Consider the following 10648-nt stretch of genomic DNA (forward strand, 5'->3'; position numbering starts at 1 on the left):
GCCCCCACTGCATTGATTGCAATTTCGTTTCACAGTTCACGTGTTTCACCCATGTTTCGTCACCAGTAACGATGCGATCGAGTAAAAAGTCACCATCCTTATGGTAAGCGTCCAAAAAGTTCAACGCTGCAGCCATTCGCTGATTTTTGTGGTCCTCTGTCAAGATTTTTGGAATCCATCTTGCACAAAACTTGTGGTAACCAAGCTTTTCGCTGATGATTTCGTGCACCAAACTTCGCGAAATTTGTGGAAAACTTAAAGAAAGTTCCGTTATTGTGAAATTTCGATTTTCCCGGACTTTAGCATCGACTTTTTCGAGAAGTTCGGCGTTCACTATGCTGGGTCTCCCACTTCGATCTTCGTCGTGAACATTGGTTCGGCCATTTTTAAACCTTATGACCCACTGACTGACGCACTCCACCTTCAGTGATAATGTTGTCCCCATACACTTCACAAAGCTGCCGATAGATTTCTATCGGTTTACAGTTTTTTGCAGTCAGAAACCTTATTACTGCGCGCACCTCGCAGCTCGCGGGATTTTCAATTAACGCAGACATTTCAAACCGTCACAGTATCTGAACGAACACAGCACGAACCTCTCACTAGCACGGCTAGATGCAGACTGAGCTGCGCAACGCTTTGACCCCAAGATGGCCGCGCTAGCCCCGCCCCTAGCGGACACAGACGAAAACGTAATCTACTTTCTGGATAGCCCTCGTATTTCTGAGCACAAACTAATCTAGGAGAAAAAGACAAGATTTTTTCTCTGAAAACATACACGAAAACTTTAACCTGTTACCTAAGCTGAGCTGAGGCAACCTGAATTTGCTAAGCAGAAATAAATAACCAAAATGTTTGATTTGATCATATTGAACAAACTCACATGTAACACCAAATACGAGCATAATGAAATCAATAAAAAATAGACTTTTTTTAAATTTGAACTTACATCAGGATTGGAAAAAAACACATTATTTTGACAAAAAAAAAAAAACAGGTAGAGTGAAACTTCTATGAGCGACCACCGCCATTAATGACCACTTTACTGAGGCACCGAATTCCCCCCGTATATGACTAATGTTAAAATACCTCTGGGAAAGACCACTGAAACCTCTCACAGCGACCGGCAAATCGTAAACAATCAGCATTCAAAAATACCGGAATTTTTGTTACAGAAAACTCAAAAAGAGAGAGACAACAGAAGAAAAGCAATAGAAAATAAAGTTCATATGGACACAGAACATTTTTCTCATATTAACAAAGGTGGAAAGAAACCAGAATAAGGGATTAAAATCTCTTCTCCAGTGGGTCCAAACGTGTTCCTTTTTTGCTCTCTCTGCTTGGAACCTCGTTAAAGTCACAAAAAGGAGGGCGTTCTTTTTCGGACCCTAGGGAAGCTAAGGTGGCACATGCAAATCTCAAGGCAAGTCAAGTGTGCACCTTTCATTGAGGGAGGTTGATAAGAATAGAACTTTGTTAAAAGGTTGTTTCTTGGCAGTGGCGTAGCTAGACCCGACTTTCGGGGGGGGGGGGTTACTTCTTTTATACATATATATATATATATGTATATATATATATATATATATATATATATATATATATATATATATATATATTTATGTGTATAATCGCTTGGAATTTTTTCCTTTTCTTCTTTTCTTTTCTTTCTCTTCTTTTTCTCTTTTTTTTTGAGACTAACTTTTCGGGGGGGGGGGGTTTGTCCCCAAAACCCCCCCTTAGCTACGCCCCTGTTTCTTGGAACTTCTTGGTTGCTTACGGGAGGGGGTTAGAAGGGAGCATTCCTACTTCATCAGAGTGGACAAAATCTATTTTTAGTGCCTTTGAAAGCTCAAGAGTTGGTTTCAGTGAATTTGCATTCTGCTTTTCATCACCATACCGTACATCGCAGTCAGAATTTCGAAAAAACGAGCAGTCTCACGCTCGAAAAACGAGCAGAAATCTTGAACTTACACAAGAAAAGAAAATCAGAAAGGAAATTAGCAGTAAAAAAAAGATAATCCTATCTTGCACTAATAATAAGGACACGTTATTAATTTATTTTTGCAGCAGAAAACTAAACTAGAAACTAAAGTTGTTTTAGGAAAAACAAAAGAGTCTGAAGCAGGCGAATTTTAAAGCTATTAGTTTTTAAATAGAAAAATCATGTAAAAAGTATATTTTACATTTAAAATTAAAAAAAAAGTTCCTTTATTTAAATACATTCTTATGATAAAATGTTCTTGGTTAATACACTGCAGGAAGAAAGTAAATAACAACTATGGTGCTATATTTGTATTTCGAAAATGACCTCCAAGAGCGACCAACCTCCATTAATGACCACTTTTTTTCAGGAACAGAGAGTGGTTGCTCCAGAGAAGTTTCACTGCATTTAAGGTTTAAAATAGGTTTCTTTTTTTGTTTTTTGGTTTAAACCGAGTTTATATGATTTAAACACTATTTGCAAGAAGATTGATTTTAGTTTTGGAAAGTCATGACTATTTGATGAGTTAATTGTTAATGAATGTTTAATATTTACATTTGAAACTAATTACTTGATGATTAATTAAATAATTGAAAGTAAAATCTTGTAATTTTATTTCCTCATAAGTACAGCATTCTATAGGGGAAATATTGTTTGAACTTTCTCATATTTTCTTTTTATTCATTCACGAATCTTATCAATGAGAAATAGGGGACCTAATACTTCAGTTGAATGTTACATTACAAGAAACTATTTACAGGTTACGTTACTAAGATAATTTCAGATGAAAAATAATGGAATAAACATAAAATTTAGCCAAATTGAAACAAATCAGTGGCGTATATATGTTTTTATTTTGGAGGGGGCCTATATAACCCAAGGTTAGCTCCTCTCTCCCACTTTTTTTCCCCTTTCTTTTTTGTAATTTCAATATGAGGAGGGGCGGGGAGCAACAGTGCCCTGATCTCATTTTTTTCGATGTGGGGCAAGGGCTTCACACTGCCACCCAGTGGCACAAAAAAAAAATAGTTTTAGAAGTTCACTCTTAAAAAATTCTCGCTTGTGATTGGGGGGGGAGGGGTTCTCCCCTGTAAATTTTTTGAAATTGTAGCCCTAAAAACGCAGTTTTAGACAGTCCGTGGTGATGCTACGGGGAGAAAAAATTTGGGAGGGCCTTGTGCTCTACGGAATTTTTAGAAATTGAAATCTCAAAAACATCATTATAAGCTATATTTGTTGATATTACGGTGATGAAAGGAACGGGACTTTTTAAAGTTTCCCACGATCAATTTTTTTTTTTAAATAGAGATAAATCGATCTCAACTCCTCACAATTTTCCTAAGTTGAAGTTCTAAAAACGCAGTTTCAGACTAACTTCAATGATGTTTCGGGCAGGGCGGTTCATGGGCTTTCCCTCTCCCCAAAAAAACTATTTTGAAATTGAAGTCCCAAAAAACGAAGTTTTAAAGAGATGTTCAGTGACACTGGGTGGAGGGATTTAAAGGCTCTCCACCTTAATTTTCTGGAATCTTAGTTTTTTCATTATGAAAGCAGTCGTGCCTTTGTCTGAAATTTTTTCGCAATTAAAGTTTTAAAAACGCGATGTGGGCCATATTTAGCATTGTTAGGGGTTCAGTTATTTTGCAAAATTAAAGCTCCATGAAAGCAATCTTACACGATGTTTCGATGCTGTTAGAAGGCAAGGCGTTTGTGGTAATTGCCCTTGGAAATTTTTCGACATCAAATTGAAGCCCTGAGAACAAGATTTGAAACACTCTTTAATGGTTTTGGACGATGGGAGGGTGCTTGCGAAGTGTAGCATTTTGAACACTATTGCCTGGTGCTCTCTAACACAGGGTTCCCGAAATTTTTAAGATTCGCGACATCTTTTAAAGAATTACAATTTTCTCATGGCATCCTGATCCTAGTCTAGATTTATCAACATATTATTGATACCATGGACACTTCGCTTCTACCCTCACCTCTTCCTGCGGCACCCAGTTCAGAAATCCCTGTTCCAACGTATTATAATTAATATCATCACTGTCATTATTTATTTATTCTTCATTTTTTCTTTTTCTTCTTTTTTTTTCTTTTTGTAGTTGAAAATTTGGAATGTTGTGAGCAAACTAAAACCAAATAATAACTACCTTCCTAAATTTTTTTTTCCCTTTTTTAATTATTTTGGAGGGGGCCCGGGCGGCCCCTTCAACCCCTCCCTTATATACGCAGTTGAAACAAATTAATCATAAAAATAATTACTGTTTACAAAATTTGGAAAATTGCATCCTTCTCAAGGACTGCAAGTCCTGGGCAGTACAATCTCCAAACTTGCATCACAAATTTACAAATATACACATTAAAGAATAACCAACCAGACACAAAAAACACAATAATAACAAGAAATATTACTAAACATTAAAAGCAAAAATTATCTACAACTCTTATGTTATCAACCATGGTTGTTTACGTAATTACTCATGAACTATGGCGATATTAGGGGGCTAACTGATCATAATGTACAACCCTAGGTTTTGCATTAGGTGATTTTTGGATCCTCACAGCGACATCATTCAGTCAGTTAAGGATTTTATAGTGTCCAACCAAATGAGACTGCAATTTGGGTGAAAGACTTTTGTCGAATGGGATTCCATAACCAAACCTTGTCACCTTCGTTGAATTCATGTTCAGTGGACCTTGTATCTTATCGGGTCTTCATCTTCTCAGACACGATGTTGATTCGCTCCCGTGTGAAGTTATGAATGTCTTCCAACCGGGCCTGGAAATCCTGGATGTACTCCTCAGGCGATGACAGCACATCCGGAGGACGACCGAAGACGAGATCACAAGGTAGCCAAAGCTCTCGTCCGAAGAGCATCTGAGATGGGGCATAACCGGTAGTTTCGTTTAACAGTACTGCAGTAGGCCAGCAGGAACAAAGGTAGCCTCTTGTCCCAATCCTGTTGATTTCTGGAGATGATTCAGGATTGTGCGGTTAAATCTCTATCATGCCATCCGATTGTGAGTGTAGTGGTGTTGTCCTAGTTTTCTCTAACTTGAGAATTTGACATAGGCCCTTAAATACAGCAGAGATGAAATTCCTTCCTTGATCGGATTGAATCTGCAAAGGTGTTCCATATCTCGAGATCCAATGCTGGACTAGAGTCTCTGCTACGGTGGTAGTTTCTTGATCTGGAATGGGGTATGCTTCATGCCATTTGGTGAAATAGTCAATGGAAACAAGGATTTATTTGTTCCCGTTCCCATCAGCAGTTCTTAGAAGAGGACCCAGCATGTCGATCTCGATTCGTCCGAAAGGAGCTCCAACATTGTACAGATGTAGCTTCCCTTGGCTTCTTTTCTTCGGTCCTTTACGGGCAGCACAGGCACCACTTCTCCATGTCATCCTTCTCAGTGAAAACCCTCAATGAAGTTCGAGAGCGCCAGAAGAAGCGCTCTTGAACTTCATTGAGGGTTTTCAAGACATCAAAATGTCCTCCAGTTGCACTGCTATGTATTTCTTTCAGAACATCTGAAATACTTAATCGAGGAAGTAGTAACTGCCACCCAGATGTTTTACCATCATCAGATTCCCATTTTCGGTGTACTACCCCGTTCCGTAAATTGAGCAAGTTCCATAAAGCCCAGAATCTTTTTGTTGCGGGAGTGATGATTTAAACGTCCTGCCAGCTAGGTCGCCGACTGTCACTTTCCATGACTTCCAAATTTAGCCAGATTGCAACAAATTAATCATTATAACAATTACTATTTACAAAATTTGTAACAATACCTTACACCACTTACAGTTGCAGAAAAAGTTTTGGAAACAGTAACAAAACATAATCGCGGGTGTTATGAGATAAGACTCAATGATGCCAGGGAGGAGAAACTCAATTAAAACGAGAAATTTTGCAGCGAAATAATGTATATAGTACTTCTACTATACTCTAATAACGTAACTAGGCTTTTAGAAAGGATCTAGAGGCTACTTTTATGACAAAATATTCAATTTTCCTGTTTTTCACTCCTAGAGTCTAATAAATTTCACACCTCTGTAGATTCGTTACTTATTATTTTGAAAAACAAAAACGGAGTCTTACGTAAGATTGGGGGGGGGGGGAATCTTACGTACCCTTACACGGGAGAAGGGGGGACAAAATTTGCCAAAATCATCAATACGTAATTAATGAATGGCCCCTTACCTTTATGCAGACACTAATGATGCGAGAACAAACCTGCAAAACATATGCGTACACTTGTAGTGCGTTTGCAAAAGGCAGACTAATTTCTTTCAGCAAACCTATCTGCATATGATATAAACGGAACATTTCATTAAAAAAAAAAAAAAACTAGCTTTTGCCATTTAGTTTTTAGAAAATTCTCTATCACTAAGTACGTAAAACAAAAATAAAGGTCGAAAGATCAGAGTGATGATATCCAAAATTCAAGCTGAGTAATCTAAAGAAAAGAACGAACTAAAATGCATTTAAATTTTACCGTTTCTCAGCCATGCTCATTCTGTAAAAATTAGAAATTTCAGCATCAGAAGCAAGCACCCCCGTTCAATTTAAAATTTATAAATAACATTAACGAGTCGGTCAATGCAGAAACAATCCTGGGTTTAGGGTTTCCATAATACAGCGAATAACTGCTCGTTCAAAGCATCTAGGGCGGATCCCTCATGTTCTTTTGCGTATAATTGGTTGGCGGAACAAGCTATCTTTGGCTGGAATTATCTGCCAGGTGAGAGGACTTGGCGATGCAAGAAATAGGCAATTAACCAGTGAACCACACGGCTTTAGTGGCGGGTCTAACGGTAAGCGGCCGGGAGGGGCCCCGAAGTTCGATTAGAATCTAAAACAATAGTACATTGGTTTTAAATATCACCAACTGAAATTAAAAGATCGAGTTTTTTTTACGGCCTAGTTTAGTGGCCCCCAAACTTGTTTCACCAATATTTTGAAAGACCGTGCCATGGAGACAGAAAGCTCGACTGGAATCTGTAAAGTCTAAAGTGTGTAATATCTAAAACCAAAGTACGTTACGTTGGTTTTAGATATTACCACGTGTAACTAAACGAATGAATTATTTTACAGCCAGGGCTTGATTTGACACTACGCGCATGAGGCCTGGTTTAGGGGACCCCTAATAATTTTCACCACTATTTTGAATTACGATGCCATAGGGACCCAAAGTTCGGTTAGAATCTATGCTCGAGGTTTCGTATTTTACCAACTGAAACCAAACTAACGAGTTTTTTTTTTTTTTTTTACAACCGGTTATTTTTTTACCGATAGGCCCGGCTTAGGGGTCCCCAATTTTTTTCACCAGTATTTTGAATGAAAATTATTTTTATTAAATTTATTATTATCATTAGAAAATCGTCCGTCAACGTATGACGGGTAAAAATTGCTTCTACATTTGAACGAAGCAAGTGACTGTTTAATGATATTTTGATGCAAAATTTTCCAGTGTTCCCCTCCCAATTACTCTTATCCTAATTTAAGTATGATTAAAAGAAAGGTATCCCTGAAAAGCCCCAACTTTCAAGAATAACGCGTAGTTTTTCAATTTGAGCAAATGTTAGATCTTGAGCATTTATGAAGCGTTTAAACAGAAAGCACCTCTTATTTTGTCAACTCATAAATTTAACAGCCATTTAATATTAAATTTTAACAGAAAATGAAAAATTAAAAAAGCACGTTATTTGTACTGCTATGAAGAATGTTATGCAGAAAAAATTCTCAAAATATTGACATGCAAATTAGCAATCGGGAGGAAACTTCCCCGTAGACTTAACATTGACTTCGAAACATCCGAGGTTCTCTCCAGCGACAATTTAAGTACTACTTTTGCATTATGAGGGACAGCGCGAACGCACCCCAAGCAACCGCAATTTGCGGATGTGGCGAGCGTCAACCCTCCGAAGTGCAATGAAGGGCCTCTGCTCGGGGGAGCCTCGTCGTTGATCAAGGCATCCCCAGTGCCAGGTAAGTATAATTACCGATCTTCCCAACTTATAATTATACTACTTGTTGTCTCAAAACATACTGGTTGCAAACAAATTAAGTTTATCGACATAATGTCGTTCCTTGCTGAAAATAGGCTCAAACAAAAATTGTGATTATTACTACCATATCAAGTATTCTATAAAGCATTGGTTTTTGTTGATCGAAAAGTAAAATTAATCTTAGCCAAAAATCTTATCCAAAATTAATCTTCCAACCATAATAGTTATATTAAACTCATAAAACGAGATTTTCTAGCTTGACAATAGATGGCAAAAGGCGTCGTGATACATGGGCTGCATAAGAGAGAAAATAACTCCGGAATTATAGAAATTATTACATCTCCTAACTGAAGGAAGCTTAATATTCTGATAGTCAAAAAAATCCATATTGGTATCATAAACGCAAGAAAACATCACTTGCGCGTGGTGCTGGCGTTGTGAGAAACTGCTTTTACATTAAAATATATACATATATATTTTTTTCTGGAATAAAGTTACGTCCGAGTGATGATTTTTGGGAATATGTGTCTGAGGCACATTAATATTTGATTTCCACAATGCAAACGCAGGTTGCGACCCGAAAAGTCTTCGTAAAAGAGTCAATCACAATTTGAAAAGTAGGTGAGAGGAGGGGATAAATAAATAATTAAATGTAGATCACAAATGCATAGCCGTTCGACTTCATCTTAACCAAAACAAACAAATAAGCTAGTGTTTTGATAACAGACAGCTGAATAAAAAAAACCCTCTAGACTTGCTCTTGTTGTATTTTGTGTTAAAATTGGGAGAAAAATGTTTAAAAGTTCACCACACGTACGCCTGAATCCACCAGGAACCTGCACAATTACGCGCACTTACTCTTGCTTTTGTAATCAACACTTTTAACTCAGACCGGGAGCAGCGCGAACGCAGTCCCGACACCCAAAAATTGCGCGCCCCAACCAACCGCAATTTGCGGAAGTGGCAGTCGTCAGCCGCCCGCAGTGCAATGGACGGCCTCCGGCCGGGGAAGCCCCCTCCATGATCAAAGCATTCCCGACGCCAAGTAAGTATGAAATAAGGAAATCACTTTTCTCGGTAGTATCGCTGTACGTACTTTTAATAACTGGTAGCAAAAAAATTTAGTGCCACTTATGTTGTTAAAAAGAAGGAGTTGGAAGTTTCCCCACATAAGATGCTATGCATTGAAATCGCGTTACTTCCATCCTAATATTATCAAATTTGCACATAATTTATTATATACTTTAAAATTCTTATAATTTTCATGTGATGTGATTAAATTGCGACAATTTAAATTTTGTAATTAATTTATGTTCTAATAAAAAAAATGATTTTGTCAAATTTCTGCTTTCTTCAATGACATTTTATAAAATCTCTAGTTTTAATCAATGACCGTAAGATAAAAGGGTTTTCTCTATGTTTTAATATCATCTGAAAAGTATCTTATCGTGATATTCTACTTTTATAGGAACAAGATAGACAAAGTTAGAAGAACTCTTCAATAGTGACTTTTATTCAAGGAAGTGAGGCAAGGCGAAAAGAATTCGCAGCCCTCCATAAATTTTTGGAGTCCCAGGACTCGAGATCAATATCATCTGAATGTAATTTATTCAATTGAATAAGATTGAAAATCGAAAGATTCCTTGTCTTACGAGCAAGAATTGTAATCATAAACAAAGTTTACGAAATGGTTGCGATTCTAAAAAAATGGGTACTCAGGATGCAAACCGCTTCACGATTTTGCGTGTCATCCTTGCGCAGGGGCCATGCTAATCTTCTCTGTATCGTTCCAATTTTAGTATATGTACTGCCGAAGCGAGTACAACTTTGCAAGTAGATAGATCTTTATATAAAGCATGTATAATAGCTTAAATTAAAAAACTGGTAGTTATTGAGATTTCAACTTCTCATTATTAGAACTTTTGAAGTAATTGTTATTCCACGGCAACTGACCTAATTTTTTCAAATCGTCTCCACTCGAAATCTCCATGAAATTTTAGAGAGGCGTATTTTAGAGGCCTTTGATGCATTATTTATATGCAAATATTATGCTGTGCAAAATTTCAGCTTCTGAGATCCAAATCCTGTGGATTTAAGGTCTCCCAAAAAAAAGTGATCCAAAATGACAGATTAGCTTTTTGTGACAAATTACCATTTTTTGACCAAGTTAGAAGAAAATTTTACCACACTAGAAACTTAAAATTTAGAAGTTTTAAGTACAATTGGCTGTTAATACATTCAAGTATTTTTGGGAATTTGAGCTCATTATATATCTTTTGTAGCACGCGTGTAAACTCGTGAAAAAGCGCGACGGGGAAATTTTTTCCTGGATTTTAGGTTGTCATAATATCTCGTACTTCGTGATTATAATGTAAAAATACTTGTTTTTAATGTGATACAGTTTCAAAGCTTAAATATCTATTTTCTAAAATATATTGTGATCCAAAGTGGCCATCAAAACCGATCAAGTGAAAAATAGCCTATTTTCAAAGTGCGGTAGCTCAAGTTAGTCTCCTTACTTCTACTTTTTGTTGAGACCATTAGAAAGAACATATTTCTCCCTATAAAAGTAAGTTTTTTTTGGGGTGGTGTTTTTTCATATAAGGATGAAAAAAAAAGCTCGAAATTCTGTCTGTCATAACGAATTGCAATGTTTA

The 10648-nt window shown here is 37.0% G+C and overlaps 1 non-coding gene and 2 pseudogenes across 1 annotated transcript; all 3 read right to left on the minus strand.

The window, feature by feature from the left end:
• Positions 1-7841: 7841 nt before the first annotated feature.
• LOC129228770 (U1 spliceosomal RNA) lies at positions 7842-7979 on the minus strand (annotated as a pseudogene).
• A 903-nt stretch (positions 7980-8882) lies between these two features.
• On the minus strand, positions 8883-9044 carry LOC129228767 (U1 spliceosomal RNA). Its single transcript, XR_008580961.1, has one exon. It is a non-coding gene; the product is annotated as a U1 spliceosomal RNA (small nuclear RNA).
• A 649-nt stretch (positions 9045-9693) lies between these two features.
• LOC129228838 (U6 spliceosomal RNA) lies at positions 9694-9814 on the minus strand (annotated as a pseudogene).
• Positions 9815-10648: the final 834 nt, after the last annotated feature.

Source organism: Uloborus diversus, chromosome 8, assembly GCF_026930045.1.
Source record: "Uloborus diversus isolate 005 chromosome 8, Udiv.v.3.1, whole genome shotgun sequence".
NCBI lineage: Eukaryota > Metazoa > Arthropoda > Arachnida > Araneae > Uloboridae > Uloborus > Uloborus diversus.